We start from the raw sequence: 24,647 nt of genomic DNA, 5'->3' as shown, positions 1-24,647 counted from the left end.
GGATAAATCAGCGCACTTTCTAAATGGTGAAAAGCTCGAAACAGTGGAGGTCCAAAAAGACTTTGGTGTCCATGAACACACATCATTAAAATGTCATGGACAGGTACAAAAAATAATCACAAAGGTTAATGGAATGTTGGTCTTTATGTCCAGAGGACTAGATTCAAGGGGATAGGCATTATGATACAGTTATACAAAGCTCTGGTTAGACCAGACCTGGAGTATTGCCTTCAGTTCTGGGCAACGCACCTTAGGAAGGATATATTGGCTATGAAGGGAGTGCAGCGTCTATTTACTAGAATGTTGCCTGGACTCCACAGTTTAAATTACGCGGAGAGATTACATAAACTCGGGTTTGACTCGAATTCAGTCGATTAAGTGCTGATTTGATCGAACATTTCAAAATATTAAGGGGAACTGATGGGGTAAATAGAAAAAAAAAAGATTTCCGCCCGTTAGCGTGTCTCGGACTCGGGGACGCAGCCTAAATATTAGGGTCAGGACTTTCAGGAGTGAAGTTGGGAAACACCTCTGCAAGCAAAGGGAGGGAGAAGTTTGGAACTCTCTTCCGCAAACGGCAGTTGATGCGAGCTCAATTGTTAATTTTAAAAATGAAATTGATCGATTTTTGTGAACCAAAGGCATTAAGGGACATGGGGCGAAGGCGATAATATGCAGTTAGGTTACATATCAACCAGGATCTCACTGAATTGCGCATAAGGCTCGAGGGGCGAAATAGTATACTTTTGCTCCTCAGCTCCTCATTGTTACAGAATGATCCTGCATTGTATCGGGAATCGAACCAAGGTCTCCAGCGCAACAAGTAAGAATTCGACCCCAAGCACCATCAATGCGCGCGTTTGTAACAGCAGCATGTGTCCATTTGGAATCCGATCTGAATGAACATGCGGTTTACAGCTGCGGTGGCCGAGTGTTTAAAGCGTTGGACTCAAAATTCAATTGAGGTTTTCCTGCCCAGGTTTGAATTCTGCTCGCAGAGCTTCTGTTTCAAGATCACTTCAGTGCTGAAATAGATTAATTGGAGTTAATTGACCGCATTTATCTCTCTCCAGAATGAGAGATTCTCCAGCGAGGCCGGTGCTTTTAAGTTGTGTCCAATCTTCTCTTGCAAGATTTCAAGACCCAAGAAGGAATCTCTCCCAATCTGTAACATAAATTCTGCTAGTTTGCAAAACCTGACATTTATCCTCTTTATTTTCTTTGCATGCATCTCTCCATCTCTCCATGTCTCCGCCTCTTGTCTCTCTGTATTGTCCACAATGGACTTCTCAGGCTTCCTTGAACGGCGATGGCTGATCTCACCTGCAACAATAGCAGAGAAGGGTAAAGAAAAAAAAGACTGAGGAATTCGGAAAAGGAAAGGTGCAACCCAGCTGATAAATTCGGAGCTAATGTTTCCACATTCGTCGCTCTTCGTTCTAATGGTGAATGAAAGCAGCAATTTGAGTAAAGTGTACTTATGGTGGAGTGTAAACTATGACGATGGGGAGACAGACGACAATGTCGTTTCAGAGTAATTCATTCTGTAAAGTGTTACTTGATAATACAAGTCGTACATTCAAAACAAATTTGATAAAGAGAGACTAATATTGTTGATCTGAAGGAATTTGTTTAGAACCTGATATTGCTCTACATCGTATATCGTACAAGAAAGCGAGTTTGGATGGCCATGGTGTTCTGAAAGGATGGCGGATCGGCTGCGTGGCAGCGAAATTTTACAGTGGCTGCACGGCTCTGTTACCAGTTGGACTTTGGATCTGATTCTCGCTCATGGAGTTTCACCGGTTCAAATCCCGGTATGAGCCCCCTTGCGTCCCCATTTTTCGTCAAAAACCACCAATTGGCTTCTCACATCTTTGAAGCAAGTGCAGAAGGCAGGTTTGACTTATCTCCAGCCGATCATGTTTGAACACCAGAGGACAGAATGCAGAGGGTTTGTCCACGAAAGACACGTAGACGAAATGAAGATAATCTTTCAAGAAGTTGTACAGATTGAAGCCGGCACATGAATTTATCCCAATTCAGGCGATCTCATGGGTACAGATACAAAAGGTCAAGGAAGCTGCATTGGCCTGGAACCAAACCCTTGGTTTCCCGTCGGCAGGCGAGGGTTCGACACTGAACCACCAATGCAAACACGGCTGCAGGCTGCACGTGTAGCGTTGGATACAAGTCTGGAACATGCAGTCTGGCAGAGTTCCTGTGATGAGCCTGCGCAGTCTACAACCGCGTGCGACCTGTGGGTGACCAAACGAGTGGGTCAAGCATGGTCTTGAAATTCACTGAGATTCGAAATCACTTCACACCGCCACTGTAAAAGGGTCAAATAAATAAGAGCTGTAGTTACCAGGCAGTGTTTACTTTTTTCAGAAATAATGTAAGAATCCAGCCCTATGTACACGTCTAAGATTTCACGGCATGCGACGAATTTCCTTTAAGCTGCCACCTAAATTCTGCTCAATCACAGAATTGGAGATTTATACTATTTTTCTTTGCATGTATCTATCTATCTCTGTCTGCGTTTCTTCACTTTCGCTGTTGATCCCTAATGGACTTATCAGGCTTCCTTCAACAGCCAGGTCTGGAAACCCGGGATGGGAAAAGGCTGTTGGTTCTTCGTCCAATTGTTGGATTTCGACGGGTTGAGTTTTGCTATTTTCCGTCTCCGTTTTCGGAACAGAAAATCCGAGATGGGATTTCCCCTCCTCGGGTCCCGTCACCTGCGGATAATGGGAATGAACCCGATCTATCATCCGGTCCTAATATCTGTATTCTCATTGTTTAACAATAAAATTACGGGGTTACAGTTATTTTCAGGACACATTTTAGAAATTCACACATAACAGACTTATTCGAAAACTAGAAGCACGTGGGATTCAAGTGCCGGTGGTAACGTGGGCAAGTAATAGGCTGAGGGATAGGAGGCAGAGAGTAGCGGTGAACGAATGTTTTTCTGACTGGGGAGAAATATGCAGTGGAATCCCCCAGGGGTCGGTATTAGGACTATTGCTTTTCTTGTAATATATAAATATCTTGGATGTGGGAATAGGGAATACAATTTGGAAGTTTGCGGATGATGCAGAACTTGGCAACATCGTAAATAGTGAGGAAGATAGTAGCAGACTTCAGGAGGACATGGACAGAATGGTGAAATGGGCGGTCACGTGACAGATTTAACGCCGATCAGTGTGAAGTGATGCACTTTTGGAAGAAGAATATGGAGAGGCAGTATAATCTAAATGGAACAATTTATGAGGGGTTGCAAGAGCAGAGGGACCTGGGGGAGCATATTCACAAAACAGGGAAAGTTGATAAAGCGGTTAAGAAAGCATATGGGATACTTGGCTTTGTAGATACGGGCATTGAATACAAAAAATGGAAATCATACTAATCCTTACAAATCAGTGTTTAGGCCTCATCTGGAGTATATTGTACAGATCTGGGCACCACACCTTCGGATGAAAAGGGATTGAAAAGGATTCAGAGCAGGTTGACCTGGATGATACCAGGGATGAGGGACTTCAGTTATTTGAAGAGATTGGAGAAGCTGGGATTGTTCTCCTTACAGCAGAGATGGTTAACGGGAGACCTAATAGAGGTATTCAAAATAATGAGGGGTTTTGAAAGAGCAAGTAGGGAGAAACGGTTTCCTCTGGCAAGTGGTTCGGTAACCAGAGATCACAGATTTAAAATAATTGGCAAAAGAACTAGAGGGGAATTGAGGAGAATTATTTTCACACAGAGGGTTGTTCAGATCAGGAACGCACTTCCTGAAAGGATGGTGGAAGCCGATTCCATGGGATCATTCAAAAGGCAATTGGACACAATTGAAGAGGACGAATTTGCATGATTATTGGGAAAAATCTGGGGTGTGGGTCTAATTTGGACAGATCTTCGAAAAAGCTGACACTGGCACGACGGCCGAATGGCCTCCTTCTGTGATGTAAGATTCTACGATTCTATGATTACCTTCTGAATCATTACAATTGAAGCTATTCAGTGTTGAGGAACCAAGAAAATTATAACCCTGATATTCTGCTTCTCCATTCCCTTATGAATATCGCAGATTATAATGTCCAGGCGGGGGTGGGACTCAATGGGGGATAGAGTGCGGAGCTTGGAATGGAAGACCAGCAGAATGAACTTGGTCTCATCCGTTTTTGTTATTTTTCCGACCAGTTGCCCGAAGCAGGCGGTGAACCTTTTTCTCGAGAGAGGATCGTCATTTCAGTTCAGAAGGAAAAGGGTATCAAGAAAATCCGGTAAAACGCACACAGTATGATCCGGGACTTACAGCACATCCCTTTTAAACATACACAGAGACGAAATGATCCGGACATAAATCATAATTATGGGACGTAAGTTTCTCTTACGTTGACCATAAGATTTACTCATTTTACAATGACACCAATGTGCACTCTGATATTCCGCGATCTCATAATCTCACAATCTCAACACCTTCCTGGAAGGAACTGTTGCTGATTTCAGCAAACAATGCAAAACCTTCCGTCTGCCGTTTCGAGAAGGATGGGACTTTGACCAGACCTTCTGGGTGGACTGAATGAGAGAAACAAAACTTACACGCAATAACGACGAGGATGGGATTCGAAACCACGCGTGCAGAGCACAATGGATTAGCAGTCCATCGCCTTAACCTCTCGGCCACCTCGTCGCATGCAAAAGTATGCGAAACCCCCTTTATTCAAAATTAAAATTCTGGCTATGTTGCTAATCTGAAATAAAAACTGCAAATGTGTTTATCCTCAGCAGGTCAGGCAGAATCTTTAGATATAGAAACAGAGTTAACGTTTCAGGTCGATGGCCATCACATGAGTATTCCAACTCACTCAACTTGCGCCTTGTAGATGGTTGAACGGCTTTTGGGAATTCGAAGGTGAGTCACTTGGCGCAGAATATCCAGCCTCTGACCTGCTCTTGGAACCACAGTATTTATGTGCCTGGTCCAGTTATGTTTCTGATTAATGATAACCACTAGTATGTTGATGGTGGGGGATTCGGCGATGTTAATACCAAATCCCCACAGAAGAGATTTACTGTAATGATTCCAGGGATGAGGGGTATAAGTTTCATGAATAGATTGGAGAAGCTGGGGTTATTCTGCTTGGAACAGAGACGGTTACGAGGAGATTTGATAGATGTATTCAAAATCATGAAGGATCCAGACAGAGTTGATAGAGAGAAACTGTTCCCATTGGCGGAAGGTTCAAGGGGCAGAGAAAATCGATTTAAGGTGTTTGGCAAATGAACCAAAGGTGACATGAGGAAAAACTTCTTCACACAGCGAGTGTTTCGGATCTGGAATGTACCGCCCGAGGGGGTGGTGGAGGCAGATTCAATCATCGTCTTCAATAAGGAACTGGATAAGTATTTGAAACGAAAGAAATTACAGGGCTACAGGGATAGGGTGGGGGAGTGGGTCTGTCTGGATTGCACTTGCAGAGAGCCGGCACGGACTCGATGTGCCGAATGGCCTCTTTTCGTGCTGTGACCTTTCTTTGATTCTATTCTATTTGTGGGAGGCGATGCGAAGCGACCGGAGCGTGACGTAAATCGACCTGCTCATGTACATTCCCTGATAATAAATCCGAGTGTGATGCAAAGAAGAAATTGATAATTATGGTACATATCTTTTATATTATACTGACTATAAGAGGTACTCGGTTCACCAGGGCGCCATTGTGCACATTGGTTGATACTTCGCCGAGATCACAACTTGCAGTCCCAACACCTCCGTCTAAGAAACAGTTGGGTGGCAATCCAGACTTTGCTGAATTGTGCAAACAGGTGTAAACCAGCAATGCGGAAAAGCACTTCTTATCAAAGAAGGGTTTTTGGTGAGGCGGCCAAAATGAAAAACTCTACAAATTCTGGCAGCAGTTAGATTCGAGCCCACATAATTCAGAGATGGAAACCAGCATCGAAGACAACAAAGTTCCTCACGTCCATGCCAAACTTTTCAGTTCTGCTGATTCAGGTCATAGAGCTGAAACGTTTCCTCTGCTTCTTTCACCACAGGTGCAGCCTGACCTGCTCAGCGTTTTCAGCATTTTCTGTTTTCATTTTTGTGATTTCACAATGGCTGTTTTCCTGAAAACACCCAATTTGACCCAAGGACGCAGCTCGCACTTCACTTTCCTCACGCGCTTAAAGTCTGCCGTTTCCGAACAAAATCCCCTCCGCGCCGGACATTCAAAGGGCCTTTCGATCACGGCCAACCTCCTGTAATCGACACTTTTTCACCATTGTCGCTCTTCTCATTTCTCCTCAATCCTTTTCAATCGGACATTTCCACAGACCTTTTAAGATCAAGCGGAACATTTCCGACTTTCCTGCACCGCCCAGATTGCCAAAAATGCACCTTTCAGTCGTCATTCGCAGCTATGTAGCACCGTCCGTCTCTCCCGCACATCAACTGCTCGGGGAAAAGCGCCAACGACCATGGAAACAAAACCCAGTTCTTCAGTTAACATCCCCCGTGTCACAAGATATCCCGTGGAAATTTCACGGAAAAGTATGCGCTGTCCTTCCGAATGCCAGCCCTGCTTTCTAAGAGCTTGTCTCTGGAGCAGATCGAAATGTATCGATTGGTTTCAAGGCACAAATGAACATTGATGCGAACGGGACATGTGCCCCCGAGAAACAGCGGTCGATGGAGAGCAAACGTAAAGGCGTAAGAATGTGAAAGTGAATGTTAGAGTAGGCAAGGCCGCAGTGAAGTCTCAATGAAATGAACGATGATTGTGGAAGGAAGGAAAAGCTGGAAGAAGCGGCGGGTCTGAATTTTGGATCATCCAACAGAGACACATGAGAGAACAAAAACAGGATAAAGACAAAGGTGCTGGGGCAGAAAGACAAAGAACGAAATAAGAGGAATGAAAAGAGAGTGAAAGAAAGAATGGGAGAGAGGGAGGTGAAAGAAAGAAAGAGAGAAAGAAAGATAGAAGGGAGAGAGAAAATCAAGCGTGCAATACTCACCCCGCAAACGGGCGCTGCTCCCATTCGGCTACACTTCGCCCCACAGACCCTCATCCCATTCACACCATCCGACAATACACTGTCAATGCTGTACAGTGAAACAGAGAGTTTAAAGGCATAAAGACACACACGTCATCCTACAATACACTGTCAATGCTGTGCAGAGAGACAGAGAGTATCAAGGCATAAAGACATACACACCATCCTACAATACACTTTCAATTCCTGTGCAGAGAGACAGAGAGTTTAAAGATACAGAGATACTTACATACTATCCTACAGTACACATTAAACATCCGTGCAGTGAGTCATAGAGTTTACAGGTACAGAGACACTCACAGCGTCCCACAATACACTTTAAATCATGTGCAGTGAGACAGAGCGTTTAAAGATACAGAGAAATTCACCTTTTTTTTCTAAAGTGGCACATCCCAGAAGCAAGAGAGAGCGTGGGTCAGTCTCCCTCTCCTGATGGAGCTGAGGCTTGTCAGTCAAGAGTCCCCTCCTCCCTGTATTGGCCGTGGAGGAAGTGCAGAGTAGATTTAATAGAATACCTTCAGCCTGACCGAGGTTAGGCTGACTGGCCTATAATTACTTTATCTATCCTTTTCTCCCTTTTTATACAACAGTACAACTTTAGCAGCTCTCCAATCCTTCGGCATATCACCTGTAACCAGGGAGGATTGTAAAATGATGGTCAGAGCCTCCGTTATTTCCTTCCTTGCTTCTGTTAACAGCCTGGGATATATTTCATCGGTGTCTGGAGATTCAGGTGGAGTGATCTGGTGACTTCATTTTCCTCTTTGCAAAGATTTTCACCGCAGGTCAAGATCACAAGTCAAGGTCCAAATTAGGACTACTTCCGGGTTTGAACCTCAAATCGTGAATTACACCCTGACCCCAACGAGCCCAGAAACAAGAACGTGTCTTTAAGTTAACCCGTTGCAGACACATTCTATGAGAGGTCTGACTGTACAATGAAAGGGCATTTTCGAAGAGTCAATCTGATGTCAGCTTCCTCCTCAAACCTGAACAAATACCAATTCCAAAGTGCCATTTTGTCGCTTAATTCCACAAATTCGGTAAAAATAATTAGTTACACAAGACACTGCTGGGAGTTGAACCCAGGCTCTTCTGTTTCCAAGACATATGCTTTAACCAACTAAGCCACGGCGCCCATTCATGATAGCTCAGCCCCAGCTCCTCTTATTAATATCTATCAGCGATACGTCACTGTTTGGGTTCAGACCGTTTCATCTTTGTCTGTTCAGCTTGTTCGTTCACCTGTTCATCCCGATGCTGCCTGCATATCTCGTTGTGTCGATCTTTGTGTGTCCATCAATGCGTTGATATACGGATGATTATGTGTACTTATGTTTGTTACATTAAGTAAATTACCGGTTTGGACAATTCTCTCCCTGAAAGTGAAGAAATATTGAGAGGAACTTTACAGCAAAGTATTGTTTATTTTGGTGCTGAAAATTAAAAACCGGAAGAGGCCCAAACAGGGAAAAGGAGAAAAAACTGTTAGGGAAAATGAGGACAACAGTCAAGATTTTTACCAGTATATTAAGTGAAAGAATGGAGGCTTAGAGTAATGTGGGCCGCTTAAAGACAGATGGAGGTGATATTGTAATTGAAAATCATGAAATGTAGAGTTGCTAAATATTTACTTTGCTTCGTTCTTCACAGAAAATGAGGCTGACATATCAGAGATATGTGGAAAACTGTAAATAAATCAAGGGGATTCAGTATAAGTAAAATAATGGCAATGGAGAAAATAATTCGATGAAAGATAGACAAATCTCCAGGACCTGATGGTGACCATCCCAGGGGACTGAGAGGACTAGGTGAGGAAATTGTACATGCTTTAGTCATGATCTTTCAAACTCTCTTGGTTCAGGAATTGTTCCTTTGATGGAAACAATTTCAATGTCACTCCATTATTTGGGATGGGTAGCAGAGATGATGTTGGAAATTATAGACCCATTAGTCTGACATCCGTTGTGGGGAAGTTGCCAGTATCCGTTGTTAGGGAAAGAAAGATTGAGCACTTGGATAAACATGAATTGATCAGAGAGAGCCAGCATGGATATTTTGTAAGTCAAGTCTAACAAAACTAGTTGAATTTTATGAAGATATAACTAACGTGGTAGATAATGGAGTGTCCATGGTTGTTATATGATATTGACTTCCAGAGGTATTCGATAAGGTACCATATAAGAGACTGTTAACGACAATGACAGTGCGTAGAATTTAAGGCAACCTAATGAAATGGGTAGGGAGTTGGTTAGAAGGTGGGAGACAGAGACCCGGCATATAAATGACGTAGACCAAGGAATAGAGAGCCGTATATCCACGTGTGTCGCTGACACCAAGATAGGTGTCACAGTGAGTCATGTAGATGGAAGCATAAAGTTGCCAAGGGAAATTGATAAATTAAGTGAGTTGGCAAAACTGTGGCAGATGGAGTAACATAGAATTACATCGAATGTACATCACGGAAACAGGCAATTCGGCCCAGCAAGACAATGCCGGTGTTTATGCTGCAAACAAGCCTCCGCCATCCCCATTTAATCTAGCCCGATGAGCAAACCATTATATTCCTTTCTCCTCCATTTCTTTTTCTAGCTTCGCTGTAAACGAATCCATGCTATTCGCCTAAACTACTCCTTGTGGGAGCGAATTGCACATTCTAACTTCTCTCTGGGTAAATGTGTTCCTCTTGAATGCAATGTTGAATTAAATAGTGACTACCTTATATTCATTGCCTCAATGATTTGGAGTCCCCACCTCCACAAATGCAAACACCTTATCTACGTCTAACCTATCAAACCATTGGATAATCTTAAAGTCCAATATCAGGTCACCCCTCAGCCTTCTCTTTTCTATGCAGAAGAGCCCCAGTCTGTTCAAACTTTCAATATGGAGAAGTGTGAGTTCATCTACTTTGGACTGAAACAAGATAGATCAGAGTATTTTCTAAATGGTGAGAAGCTAGGAACTGTGGAGGAGCAGAGAGATTTAGGGGTCCAAGTACAGAAATCGCTAAATCCAGTGGAATGGTAGAAAAATTGATTTAAATGTCTCATGGGATGTTGGCCTTTATCTCAAGGAAGCTGGTATTCAAAGGGGGAGAATGTTACAGATAGAAATATCTGCTGAGACCCCATTTAAAGTTAGCATTCAGCTCTGGGCACCACACATCAGGAAGGAAATATTGGCCTTGGAGTGGGTGCAGCGCCGAATGACCAGAATGATACCGGGGCTAAAATGGTTAAATTATGAAGACAGGTTATGCGGACGTCGGTCCTCATTTTTCTCTTGTAGATCCGGCCCCATCCGTTTACTGTGGACGGGAGCGCGTCTGATACTAAGTCAGTCAGAATCGGATGCAAATCACATCACGGGCACAGCGGGTCTGGGACTGGCGACTGGTTTCACATTGAGTCTTTTTTATGGGATAGGCTGTACATTGTTTGTATAATAATAATACGTTTGATACAATGAAGGTTTTTTCATTTATTTCCCATTTCCACTCTCACCAGTTTTATACAGTAACAGGTAACAATGTTTAAGGGATGTGATGTACAGTGTTGGTGGAATCAATGTAATTTAACTTGATATATTGTAGAATCTCTTGTCTATCCCAGGCTCTTACCTCAGGCTCAGATCCTCACCTAGTTTAAAACCAGTCACTCACTGATATAAATAAACCAGTAACAACCCCGAAACCTCAGCGGGTATATTTGTTCCGATACTAAGTGACGGTCCCAATTTCCACTGAAATTCTCGATCAGCAAATCCCAGAGGCTGTTTTGGGTTTGACAAACTGTGAACCAGATTGTTTTAAAAGCCGGAAAGAGGGAAAAACTGGTGGTTGATATTAAGTGTTATACATTAACTCTTTCTGTTTCCGATTTACAATTTATCTTTGTGTGTGACTGACAGGAGCGGCTATAACGGAGCCCATTGACTGGGTAACGAGCTGCACTGAATCATTGTCCTGTGTGACAGACCGGCTCGTTAGACCTGTTCATTTCGTCTCATCTCATTGTCAGCAAACAGGAAATTACTGAAGTTAAGGCTGGTGAATAACAGCTCGAAATATTAATCCTCTCCACCATTGGGGACAGAGTCTTCCGAAAAACAGGGATTTTCACTCGTGCAAATTTCATCCACATTTTCTGCTCTTCATTTCTCTGATCTGTTTGATGCGGCTTTGCCTACAATTCACGACCTACAGGAATAACCCGATTTTATCGTCGATTTTCGGGTCAAGAGGTGTGGTGAGATTTCAAATAATTGAAATCGACCCTTATTAACGCCAATATCGTCACCTACACGTTTGACAAATGCAAAGCGGCTTCACTCACGGTTTTGTGCACAACTCATTCAAAGATACTTTCGGTAATTGGAGGGTCTTTGAAGTGATGACACGAACATAACAGTTCGCGCTGCCGTTTTCCGCAAGACACTTCAGATTCATGGGGAATTATTTCGGTCTGGCGGTTAAATCCGTTCCCTCTTCACAAATCCGCCTTTGAACCTGTATCCTTTAGTATTTTTGAGAACCGATACCAAATCGGTTTTCCCTGTACTGTACATTACTTTTTAAAAATATTACAGATAAGCAGAGCACTTGAGCTGTCACAGCTGTGAATTTGACTTTTCTCCCTCTGCTCTCGATCTCCCCGGTAACTGCCACGAACCACAATCTTCTGTCACACTTCTCCATCAGAAAGTTCCGAGCCTCGGTTTTCAACTGAAATAACGCCCATCTCTTCAATCAACGACAGCCCAGGGAGAGTTTCTCAGTTTCATTTCACACTTTATCTAAATCCTCTTTAAAGCACCATCAAAAGTTGTCCTTCAGTTAATAATAAGATCAATAAAAGTTCTTATCTTCTGGGGTTTTGTTTCAGATTCCAGGGTTTTTAAAGTTCACTGCGGATATTTATCGAAGCGCATCTTGATTGGAGGCTTCTTGGAGAAATCGGAAAAAGATCACAAAGCGATAATTCAGAGACGGAAAATGAAGCTGTTTGACGGGAGCACTGATAGGACCGATTGTGCGCTGCTCTTGTGGCGCAAGCGCTCAGAGTGCGGTACTTTTATGAACTCCAGAAATGCCCAGGTTGTGAGTTTGAGCCTCATCTGGAACAATCGAACATTTTGAGTTCAAGGTGCAACTGGTATGTTCCATAACGCATCGACTTCTTAGTGTTCCCATGTGAGCACTTGGGTTCCTCTGGCCTGCCGCCTTGCAATAGTCGGTGTGAATTTACCTGTTTATCGGGGGAGAGGGAGCGATTAGCGGCATCTGATATGGCAAAGGGGCCGGTACGAGATCTTTCAATCGAAAGAACTAAATATACAATTCTTCTTTTCGTTTACAGGATATTCATCAGTTGGAAGTTTCGTGTGGCGAAAATCTGGATGGGAAATATTCTCCCTGGTGTCACTGTGTAACGGGTGAAATTATTCAGGTTACAGATGTTAATACGCTGAAAGATCGAGAACCACATATCCAAGTTTGCCGATGACACAAAGATAGACAGAATTCATAGCAGTTTGGATGGAAGAATGAGATTACAGAGAGATATTACTCGATTAAGTGAATGGGCAAAACTGCGGCAAATGGATTTCAACGTAAGCAAGTTTGAGGCCGTCCACTTTGGACCTCAAAAAGATAGATGAGAAAAACATATTAATGGATGTTACTCCAAAAAATTGACCACATGACATTTTGTGTGGATTCGCTTGTTTCTCAAGTCTGCCAAACTTTTAAAAGTTACCAAAATATTGCAATAGGAACCCGCGACCTTGGCGTTATTAGCACCACGCTCTAACCAACTGAGCTAACCGGCCATGTATACATCTTAGCTTTATGGGCTTACCCGCGTGTTGGGTAGTTTGTGTTTATTTTTACACCATCTGACAGGGTTTTACAACGAATATTGAATAAATCACATCCCTTAAACATTGTTACTTGTTTCTGTATATACTGTCGAGGATGTAGATCAAAATTAACAAACAAAGAGCACTTTAATGTAACAAATTAAATTCCGATCAATATTATTTTACCAACAATGAACAGCCCATCCATAAAACACTGCCCCGCTATAAAACCTGTGTGCAGGACCCTGAGCTACTGTGAAAATGACATCACCGCAACGTGATTCGAACACGCTGCGTTTAGACGTTGACGTTGTCTGTCTGTCTATCTGTCTGTCTGTTTATCCGTCTGATTGGGTCTCTGCCTTATTCTCAGGCCAGTCTTTTTCTTTGCTGGCTGCAGGCCTCGCTCCCCGACTGACTGAACAACTACCGGGCCGTGTGTCAGAATCAATGACTGTGACTGACTGTCTGCCCATTTATGGCCACATTTCTGAGTTCCTGCCATCGCTCTGTGTCGCAGGCCTGTCTCTGTCCCTTAGGATCACAACACACCCACAAGCTTCACGACAGAACGCAGGTTTGGTCAGTCTGTCCTCGCAGGTCTTTCGGAAGCTAATGATTTTGAACTGAATTATTTTTCCTGAGTGACTTGTGAAGTTTTGTTCAGTGACATGTTTGCGAAAGAGAACGGAGGAAATAGTTAGTGTGCAACTCGACATTTCTCTACATCGGAATAGAAAACGTGATTGGATGGATAGAAGAGGTCTGAAAGGATGGCCGATCGGCTGTGGGTGGCACCGAATTCTGCAGTGGCTGCAGTGGTTCATTACCGGTAATGAAAATGAGGTAATATACTACCACAAGCTGCCGCTGAAAATCATTCAATTTCCCAAACTTGACCCACCGAATCAAATGAAGCTGCTGGGAAAGCTACAAGACAACGCCGGTCTATCGGGCATCGTTTGAAGCAACTGGCAGTTTAAAGTGGCATCTGCAGCCATGCATGCAAGTACTGCCATGTGCCGCTGCGATCGCCGAGTGGTTGAAGCGTTAAATTCAAGATCAAATGGAGTTTTCCTTCGCAGGTTTGATTTCTGCTCGCTGAATTATTGTTTAAAGATCCGTTCAATGCTCAAATGAATGAACTGGATCTAACTCACTTCATTTATCTCTCTCAGAGCATGAGAGATACTCGAACTTGGCCGGCGCTTTTAATTGGGTGCCCAATGTACTCTTGCAAAATTGAAATACACAAGAAAGAATCTTGCCCAATCTGCAACTAAAATTCTGCTACTTTGCAGAACCATCCATTTATAAGCGACTTTATTTAGATGAATCTCACTATCTCTCCTTGTCTCTTGTCTCGATGTTGTCCCCTGATGGACTTCTCAGGCTTCCTGGAACGGTAAAGGCTGATCGAACCTGCAACACCAGCAGGGAAAGGTAAAGGAAAAAAAAGATTGAGACGGTCGGAAAAGTAAAGGTGCAACCCAGCTGATAAATTCGTAGCTAATGTCTCCACATTTTTGTCTCTTCGCCCTCACAGTGAAAGGAAACAGCAATGTGAGTAAAATATACTTATGGTAGCTTGTATACTCTGACGATGCCGAGACAGATGCCAATGTAGCTTCAGATTAACTAATTCTGAAAAGTATTATTTGAAGAAACAAGTCGTACATTGTAAACGAATTTAGTAAAGAGAGGCTAATATTGGTGACTGGAATAAGGTAGTGTACAACTTGATATTGCTGCAAATAGGAATAGAAAACGAGATTGGGTGGACAGAAGCGGTTGGAAAGGATAGCCGATCGGCTGAAGACTATGGTGAAATTTTAGACCAGCTGCAGGGCTTTTTAGCAAGCGGCTCGTTGGTCTAGGGGTATGATTCTCGCTTTGGGTGTTTTTCTAATGGAATATGCGAGAGTTCCCGGGTTCAAATCCCGGTCGAGACCTGTTATCTCACTGCTTTTTAGTGAAAAGTCACCAATTGGATTCTGACATCTTTGCAGTTGTTCGAATTGAATTATATTTGAGCTCCAGAGGACAAAGTGCAGAAGTTTCCAAGGCGCAACACACACGGAGTAAATAAAATGTCTCAAGATGATGTGGAGATTGAAGCTGAATGTGAATTTACCCCAATTTAGGCGGTCTCATTGATATTAGATGACGGGATCGAGAACCACATATCCAAGTTTGCCGATGACACAAAGATAGACAGAATTATAAGCAGTGTGGATGGAAGAATGAGATTACAGAGAGATATCACTAGATTAAGTGAATGGGCAAAACTGCGGCAAATGGATTTCAACGTAAGCAAGTTTGAGGCCGTCCACTTTGGACCTCAAAAAGATAGATGAGAAAACATATTAATGGATGTTACTCCAAAAAATTGACCACATGACATTTTGTGTGGATTCGCTTGTTTCTCAAGTCTGGCAAACTTTTAAAAGTTACCAAATTATTGCAACAGGAACCTTATAGCCCGTACGGGGATCGAACGCGCGACCTTGGCGTTATTAGCACCACGCTCTAACCAACTGAGCTAACCGGCCATGTATACAGCTTAGCTTCATGGGCTTACCCGCGTGTTGGGTAGTTTGTGTTTATTTTTACACCATCTGACAGGGTTTTACAACGAATATTGAATAAATCACATCCCTCAAACATTGTTACTTGTTTCTGTATATACTGTCGAGGATGTAGATTAAAATTAACAAACAAAGAGCAATTTAATGTAACAAATTAAATTCCGATCAATATTATTTTACGAACAATGAACAGCCCATCCATAAAACACTGCCCCGCAAAAAAGCCTGTGGCCAGGACCCTGAGCTACTGTGAAAATGATATCACCGCAACGTGATTCGAACACGCTGCGTTTTGACGTTGAGTCACATGTCTGTCTGTCTATCCGTCTGATTGGGTCTCTGCCTTATTCTCAGGCCAGGTTTTTTGTTTGCTGGCTGCAGGCCTCGCTCCCCGACTGACTGAACAACTACCGGGCCGTGTGTCAGAATCAATGACTGTGACTGACTGTCTGCCCATTTATGGCCACATTTCTGAGTTCCAAATCGCTCTGTGTCGCAGGCCTGTCTCTGTCCCTTCGGATCACAACACACCCACAAGCTTCACGACTGAATGCAGGTTTGGTCAGTCTGTCCTCGCAGGTCCTTCGGAAGCTAATGATTTTGAACTGAATTATTTTTCCTGAGTGACTTGTGAAGCTTTGTTCAGTGATATGTTTGCGAAAGAGAACGGAGGAAATAGTTAGTGTGCAACTCGACATTTCTCTACATCGGAATAGAAAACGTGATTGGATGGATAGAAGAGATCTGAAAGGATGGCCGATCGGCTGTGGGTGGCACCGAATTCTGCAGTGGCTGCAGTGGTTCATTACCGGTAATGAAAATGAGGTAAGAAACTACCACAAGCTGCCGCTGAAAATCATTCCATTTCCCAAACTTGACCCACCGAATCAAATGAAGCTCCTGGGAAAGCTACAAGACAACGCCGGTCTATCGGGCATCGTTTTTGAAGCAACTGGCAGTTTAAAGTGGCATCTACAGCCATGCAAGTACTGCCACGTGCCGCTGCGATCGCCGAGTGGTTGAAGCGTTAAATTCAAGATCAAATGGAGTTTTCCTTCGCAGGTTTGATTTCTGCTCGGTGAATTATTGTTTAAAGATCCGTTCAATGCTCAAATGAATGAACTGGATCTAACTCACTTCATTTATCTCTCTCAGAGCATGAGAGATACTCGAACGTGGCCGGCGCTTTTAATTGGGTGCCCAATGTACTCTTGCAAATTTGAAATACACAAGAAAGAATCTTGCCCAATCTGCAACTAAAATTCTGCTACTTTGCAGAACCACCCATTTATAAGCGACTTTATTTGCATGAATCTCACTATCTCTCCTTGTCTCTTGTCTCGATGTTGTCCCCTGATGGACTTCTCAGGCTTCCTGGAACGGTAAAGACTGATCGAACCTGCAACACCAGCAGGGAAAGGTAAAGGAAAAAAAAGATTGAGACGGTCGGAAAAGTAAAGGTGCAACCCAGCTGATAAATTCGTAGCTAATGTCTCCACATTTTTGTCTCTTCGCCCTCACAGTGAAAGAAAACAGCAATGTGAGTAAAATATACTTATGGTAGCTTGTATACTCTGACGATGCCGAGACAGATGCCAATGCAGCTTCAGATTAACTAATTCTTAAAAGTATTATTTGAAGAAACAAGTCGTACATTGTAAACGAATTTAGTAAAGAGAGGCTAATATTGGTGACTGGAATAAGGTAGTGTACAACTTGATATTGCTGCAAATAGGAATAGAAAACGAGATTGGGTGGACAGAAGCGGTTGGAAAGGATAGCCGATCAGCTGAAGACTATGGTGAAATTTTAGACCGGCTGCAGGGCTTTCTAGCAAGCGGCTCGTTGGTCTAGGGGTATGATTCTCGCTTTGGGGGTTTTTCTAATGGAATATGCGAGAGGTCCCGGGTTCAAATCCCGGACGAGCCCTGTTATCTCACTGCTCTTTCGTGAAAAGTGACCAATTGGATTCTGACATTTTTTGCAGTTGTTCGAATTGAATTATATTTGAGCTCCAGAGGACAAAGTGCAGAAGTTTCCAAGGCGCAACACACACGGAGTAAATAAAATGTCCCAAGATGATGTGGAGATTGAAGCTGAATGTGAATTTCCCCCAATTTCGGCGGTCTCATTGATATTAGATGACGGGATCGAGAACCACATATCCAAGTTTGCCGATGACACAAAGATCGACAGAATTGTCAGCAGTGTGGATGGAAGAATGAGATTACAGAGAGATATTACTAGATTAAGTGAATGGGCAAAACTGCGGCAAATGGATTTCAACGTAAGCAAGTTTGAGGCCGTCCACTTTGGACCTCAAAAAGATAGATCAGAAAACATATTAATGGATGTTACTCCAAAAAATTTACCTCATGACATTTTGTGTGGATTCGCTTGTTTCTCAAGTCTGCCAAACTTTTAAAAGTTACCAAAATATTGCAATAGGAACCTTATGGCCTGTACGGGGATCGAACCCGCGACCTTGGCGTTATTAGCACCACGCTCTAACCAACTGAGCTAACCGGCCATGTATACATCCTAGCTTTATGGGCTTACCCGCGTGTCGGGTAGTTTGTGTTTATTTTTACACCAGCTGACAGGTATTTACAACGAATATTGAATAAACCACATCCCTTAAACATTGTTACTTGTTTATGTATATACTGTCGAGGATGTAGATCAAAATTAACAAACAAAGAGCACTTTAATGCAACAAATTAAATTCCCATCAATATTATTTTACTAACAATGAACAGCCCATCCATAAAACACTGCCCCGCTCTAAAACCTGTGGGCAGGACTCTGAGCTGCTGTGAAAATGATATCACCGCAACGTGATTCGATCACGCTGCGTTTTGACGTTGAGTCAGATGTCTGTCTGTCTATCTGTCTGTCTGTTTATCTGTCTGATTGGGTCTCTGCCTTATTCTCAGGCCAGGCTTTTTGTTTGCTGGCTGCAGGCCTCGCTCCCCGACTGACTGAACAACTACCGGGCCGTGTGTCAGAATCAATGACTGTGACTGACTGTCTGCCCATTTATGGCCACATTTCTGAGTTCCTGCTTTCGCTCTGTGTCGCAGGCCTGTCTCTGTCCCTTAGGATCACAACACACCCACAAGCTTCACGACTGAACGCAGGTTTGGTCAGTCTGTCCTCGCAGGTCCTTCGTAAGCTGATGATTTTCAACTGAATTATTTTTCCTGAGTGACTTGTGAAGTTTGGTTCAGTGATATGTTTGCGAAAGAGAACGGAGGAAATAGTTAGTGTGCAACTCGACATTTCTCTCCATCGGAATAGAAAACGTGATTGGATGGATAGAAGAGGTCTGAAAGGATGGCCGATCGGCTGTGGGTGGCACCGAATTCTGCAGTGGCTGCAGTGGTTCATTACCGGTAATGAAAATGAGGTAATATACTACCACAAGCTGCCAGTGAAATTCATTCAATTTCCCAAACTTGACCCACCGAATCAAATGAAGCTGCTTGGAAAGCTACAAGACATCGCCGGTCCATCGGGCATCGTTTGAAGCAACTGGCAGTTTGAAGTAGCATCTCCAGCCATGTAAGTACTGCCATGTGACGCTGCGATCGCCGAGTGGTTGAAGCGTTAAATTCAAGATCAAATGGAGTTTTCCTTCGCAGGTTTGATTTCTGCTCGCTGAATTATTGTTTAAAGATCAGTTCAATGCTCAAATGAATGAACTGGATCTAATTCACTTCATTTATCTCTCTCAGAGCATGAGAGATACTCGAGCGTGGCCGGCGCTTTTCATTGGGTGCCCAATGTACTCTTGCAACATTCAAATACACAAGAAAGAATCTTGCCCAATCTGCAACTAAAATTCTGCTACTTTGCAGAACCACCCATTTATACTCGACTTTATTTACATGAATCTCTCTATCTCTCCCTGTCTCTTGTCTCTCTGTTGTCCCCTGATGGACTTCTCAGGCATCCTGGAACGGTAAAGGCTGATCTCACCTGCAACACCATCAGGGAAAGGTAAAGAAAAAAAAGACCGAGACGGTAGGAAAATTAATGGTGCAACCCAGCTGATAAATTCGGAGCTAATGTCTCCACATTTATGTCTCTTCGCCCTCACAGTGAAAGAAAACAGCGTTGTAAGTGAAGTGCACTGATGGTAACTTATATTCTATGACGATGCCGAGACAGATGACAATGTAGCTTCAGATTAACTAATTCTGAAAAGTCTTATTTGATAAAACAAGTCGTTCATTGGAAACGAATTTAGTAAAGAGAGAATAATATTGGTGACTGGAAATAGTTAGTGTAAAACTTGATATTGCTGCACATCGGAATAGAAAACGAGGTTGGATCGACAGAAGCGGTTTGAAAGGATGGCCAATCGGCTGAAGACGGTGGTGAAATGTTAGACTGGCGGTCTGTCAAGCGGCCCGTTGGTCTAGGGGTATGATTCTCGCTTCGGGTGTTTCAACTACGTGAATATGCGAGAGGTCCCGGGTTCAAATCCCGGACGAGCCCTTTTATATCACTGTTTCTGAGTGAGAAGTCACCGATTGGATTTTGACATCTTTGCAGTTCTGAGATTTGAACTCCAGAGGACGGAGTGTGGAAGTTTCCAAGGCGCAGCACACGCGGAGTTAATAAAATGTCTCAAATGATGTGGAGATTGAAGCTGAATGTGAATTTACCCGAGTTTGAGCGGTCTGATTGATATTCGATTGCGGGATCGAGAATCACATGTCCAAGTTTGCCGATGACAGAATTGAAAGCAGTGTGGATGGAAGAATGAGATCACAGAGAGATATTACTAGATTCAATGAATGAGTAAAACTGTGGCAAATGGATTTCAATGTTGGCAAGTGTGAGGCCATCCACTTTGGACCGAAAAATGTTACATCAGAATACTTTATAAATGGTGAATTGCTCGAAACTCTTGAGGTCCAAAGGGACTTTGGGGTCTATGTACATAAATCATTAAACTGTCATGGACAGGTACAGGAAAAAGTCAAATGGAATGTTGGCCTTTATATCTGGAGGGTTAGAATACAAGGGGTTAGAAGTCATGCTTCAGCTCTACAAAGTTCCTGTTTGGACCAAACCTGGAGGACTGTGATCAGTTCTGAGCACCTTCGGAGCGATATATTGGCCTTGGAGGGAGTGAAGCATAGATTTACCAGAATGGTATCTGGATTCCAAGCGCTAAATTATGAGGAGAGATTACACAAACTCGGGTTGTTGTGGGGAAAATGCTGGAGTCTATAATTAAGGATAGGGTGACTGAACACCTCGAGAATTTACATTTAATCAGAGAGAGCCAGCATGGATTTGTGAAAGATAGGTCGTGCCTGACAAACCTGATTGAATTTTTTGAAGAGGTGACTAAAGTAGTGGACAAGGGACTGTCAATGGATGTTATTTATATGGACTTCCAGAAGGCATTTGATAAGGTCCCTCATAAAAGACTGTTAGCTAAGATAGAAGCCCATGGAATCGAAGGAAAAGTACGGACTTGGTTAGGAAGTTGGCTGAGCGAAAGGCGACAGAGAGTAGGGATAATGGGTAGGTACTCACAGTGGCAGGATGTGAATAGTGGAGTCCAGCAGGGATCTGTCTTGGGGCCTCAATTATTCACAATATTTATTGACGACTTAGGTGAAGGCATAGAAAGTCTCATATCTAAGTTTGCCGATGACACAAACATTGGTGGCATTGTAAGCAGTGTAGATGAAAACATAAAATTACAAAGCGATGTTGATCGATTAAGTGAATCGGCAAAACTGTGGCAAATGGAATTCAATGCAGACAAATGTGAGGTCATCCACTTTGGATCAAGGCAGGATAGAACAGGGTACTTTCTAAATGGTAAAAAGTTAAAAACAGTGGATGTCCAAGGGACTTAAGGGTTCAGGTACATAGATCATTGAAGTGTCATGAACAGAAGCAGAAAATAACCAATAAGGCTAATGGAATGCTGGCATTCATATCGAGAGGACTAGAGTACAAGGGGGCAGAAGTTATGCTGCAGCTATACAAAAGTCTGGTTATACCTGGAGTATTGTGTGCAGTTCTGGGCACCGCACCTTCGGAAGGACATTTTGGCCTTGGAGGGAGTGCAGCGTAGGTTTACTAGAATGATACCCGGACTTCAAGTGTTAAGTTCCGAGGAGAGATTACACAAATTGGGGTTGCATTCTCTCGAGTTTCGAAGGTTAAGGGGTGATCTGATCGAAGTTTATAAGGGGAACAGATAGGGTGGATAGAGAGAAACTATTTCCACTGATTGGGGATTCTCGGAGTAGATGGCTCAGTCTAAAAATTAACGCCAGACCTTTCAGGAGAGAGATTCGAAAACATTTCTATACACAAAGGGTGGTAGAACTTTGGAACTCTCTTCCGCAAACGGCAAGTAATACTAGCTCAATTGCTAAATTTAAATCTGAGATAGACAGGTTTTTTTTGGTAACCAAAGGTATTAAGGGATATGGGCCAAAGGCAGGTATATGGAGTTAGATCACAGATCAGCCATGATCTTATCAAATGGCAGAGCAGGAACGAGGGACTGAATGGCCTATTCCTCGTCCTATGTTGCATTCCCTGAAGTTCAGAAGAGTAAGGGGTGATTTGATCGAAGTTTCAAGATATTAAGGGGAACTGAAGGGGTAGATGGAGATAAACTATTTCCGCTGGTTGGGGAGTCTAGGATTAGGGAACATCGCCTAAAAATTAGAGCCAGGACTTTCAGGAGTAAAGTTAGGAAACACTTCTGCACGCAAAGGTTGGTAGAAGTTTGGAACACGGTTCAGCAAACGGCAGTTGAAGCTAGCTCAATTGTTAATTTTAAATCTGAGATTGATAGGTTTTTGTTAACCGAAGGTACTAAGAGATATGGGACTGAGGCGGTTATCGGGAGTTAGGTCACAGGTCAGCCATTTTTTAAATATTCATGGGATGTGGGCATCGCTGGCAAGGCCAGCATTTATTGTGCATCCCGAACTGCCGTTGAGAAGGTGGTCGTGAGCCGTCATCTTCAACCGCTGAAGTCCGTGTGGTGAAGGTTCTCCCACAGTGCTGTTAGGTTGGGAGTTCCAGGATTTTTACCCAGTGACGACGAGGGAACAGCGATATATTTCCAAGGCGGGACGGGGTGTGAATTGCAGAGGAACGTGCAGGTGGTTTTGTTCCCATGCGCCTGCTGCTCTTTTCCTTCTAGGTGGTAGAGGTCGCGGGTTTGGGAGGTGCTGTCGAAGAGGCCTTGGCGAGTTGCTGCAGTGCACCCTGTGGATGGTACACACTGTAGCCACTGTGCACCGGTGGTGAAGGGAGTGAATGTTTAGTGTGGAGGATGGGGTGCCAATCAAGCGGGCTGATTTGTCCTGGATGGTGTCGAGCTTCTTGAGTGTTGTTGGAGCTGTACCCATCCAGGCAAGTGGAGATTATTCCATCACACTCCTGACTTCTGCCTTGTCGATGGTGGAAAGGCTTTGGAGAATGAAGAGGTGATTCACTCGCCACAGAATAACCAGCCGCTGACCTGTTCTTGTCGCCAGAGTATTTATGTGTTTGGTCCAGTTAAGTTGCTGATCCGTTGTCACCCCCAGGATGTTGATTTGAGTGATTCTGCCATGGAAATCTCGTTGAAAGTCAAGGCGAGGTTGTTAGAAAGTCACTTGACTGGCACTTGTCTGTCGCGAATATTACTTCCCACTTATGAGCCCAAGCCTGGATGTTGTCCAGGTCTTGCTGCATACAGGCTCGGACTGCTTCATTTTCTGAGGGGTTGCGAAAGGAACTGAACACTGTGCAATCATCAGCGAACATCCCCATTTCTGACGTTATGATGGAGGGAAGGTCATTGATGAAGCAGCTGAAGATGGTTGGGCCAAGGACACTGCCCTGAGGAACTCCTGCAGCAATGTCCTGGGGCTGAGATGATTGGCCTCCAACAAACTCTACCATCTTCCTTTGTGCTCGGTATGACTCCAGCCACTGGAGAGTTTTCTCCCTGATTCCCATTGACTTCAAATTTACTCGGGCTTCTTGATGTCACACTCGGTCAAATGCTGCCCTGCTGTCAAGGCAGTCACTTTCACCTCACCTCTGGAATTCAGCTCTTTTGTCCATGGTAGGACCAAGGCTGTCATGAGATCTGGAGCCTGTTTGTCCTGGTGGAACCCAAACTGAGCATCGATTAATAGCTTATTGGTGAGTTCGTGCCGCTTGATAGCACTGTCGACGACACCTTCCATCACTTTGCTGATGATTGAGAGCAGACTGATGGTGCGGCAATTGGCCGGATTCGATTTGTCCTGCTTTTTATGGAATGAATAGCGGAACAGACTCAATGGGCGAAATGGCCGACTCCTGTTCCCGTGTTCCTCATTGGTGTAGAATGTAAAACGATCCTGCATTGGCCAGGTATCAAAATCGGGTCGCACGATAAGCAGGCAAGAATTCAACGCCAATACCACCAATCCTCGTATGGCCATTTGTTGCATGTGTCCATTTGGAATCCTGTTTGCAAGCATATGCAGTCTGACGGAGGCCCTGTGATAACCCCCCGCAGTCTGACCTACAGCTGTGCAAGAACTGCTGTGTACAGCTGCGATGGCCCAGTGTTTGAAGCGTGAGTCTCATACCCCACTGGGGCTTTCTTGCACAGGTTTGAATTTTACTCGGTGAGTTACGGTTTAACGATCTGTTCAATGTACAAATGAATAAACTGGAACTGATTGACCCCATTTACCTTTTTCAAAGCAGGAGAGACATTCCACCGTGGCGGCCGCCCAATGTTCACTTTCAAGATTTCAAGACACGAGAAGGAATATCTCCCAATCAGCATCTTAAATTCTGCTAGTTTGCAGAACCTGGCATTTATATTCTTTGTTTATTGACTTGCATCTCTGTATCCGTCCCTGACTCTGTCTCTTGTCTCTCTGCTTTGTCCCCTGATAGAATTCTCAGACTCCCTTGAATGGCGAAGGCTGATCTAACCTGCAACATCAGCAGGCTGAGACGGTAGGAAAAGTAAAGTTACAACCCAGCTGATGAGTTCTTAGCCAATGTCTCCACATCTATGTAGCTTCAGAGCAATTCATTCTGCAAACTCATCATTATAATGCAAGTCGTACATTCAAAACGAATTGGTGAACAGCGGAA

At 43.6% G+C, this 24,647-nt stretch overlaps 6 non-coding genes and 1 pseudogene across 6 annotated transcripts; 3 read left to right on the top strand and 4 right to left on the bottom strand.

Moving 5' to 3' along the window:
• The window catches only part of LOC137336083 (zinc finger protein 850-like), a 242,996-nt pseudogene that overhangs the window by 80,281 nt on the left and 138,068 nt on the right, over positions 1-24,647 (top strand).
• trnas-gcu (transfer RNA serine (anticodon GCU)) lies at positions 4,612-4,693 on the bottom strand. Its single transcript has one exon. It is a non-coding gene; the product is annotated as a tRNA-Ser (tRNA).
• trnap-ugg (transfer RNA proline (anticodon UGG)) lies at positions 8,121-8,194 on the bottom strand. Its single transcript has one exon. It is a non-coding gene; the product is annotated as a tRNA-Pro (tRNA).
• trnai-aau (transfer RNA isoleucine (anticodon AAU)) lies at positions 15,397-15,470 on the bottom strand. Its single transcript has one exon. It is a non-coding gene; the product is annotated as a tRNA-Ile (tRNA).
• Positions 17,346-17,435, top strand: trnap-ugg (transfer RNA proline (anticodon UGG)). Its single transcript is given in 2 exon segments — positions 17,346-17,381; positions 17,400-17,435. It is a non-coding gene; the product is annotated as a tRNA-Pro (tRNA).
• trnai-aau (transfer RNA isoleucine (anticodon AAU)) lies at positions 17,963-18,036 on the bottom strand. Its single transcript has one exon. It is a non-coding gene; the product is annotated as a tRNA-Ile (tRNA).
• trnap-cgg (transfer RNA proline (anticodon CGG)) lies at positions 19,919-20,009 on the top strand. The gene is given in 2 exon segments: positions 19,919-19,954; positions 19,974-20,009. It is a non-coding gene; the product is annotated as a tRNA-Pro (tRNA).

The sequence above is a fragment of the Heptranchias perlo genome, chromosome 20, assembly GCF_035084215.1.
Source record: "Heptranchias perlo isolate sHepPer1 chromosome 20, sHepPer1.hap1, whole genome shotgun sequence".
In the NCBI taxonomy this organism is placed as follows: domain Eukaryota; kingdom Metazoa; phylum Chordata; class Chondrichthyes; order Hexanchiformes; family Hexanchidae; genus Heptranchias; species Heptranchias perlo.
The sequence above is the reverse complement of the archived record's forward strand: the minus strand, read 5'-3'. Positions and strand labels throughout refer to the sequence as shown.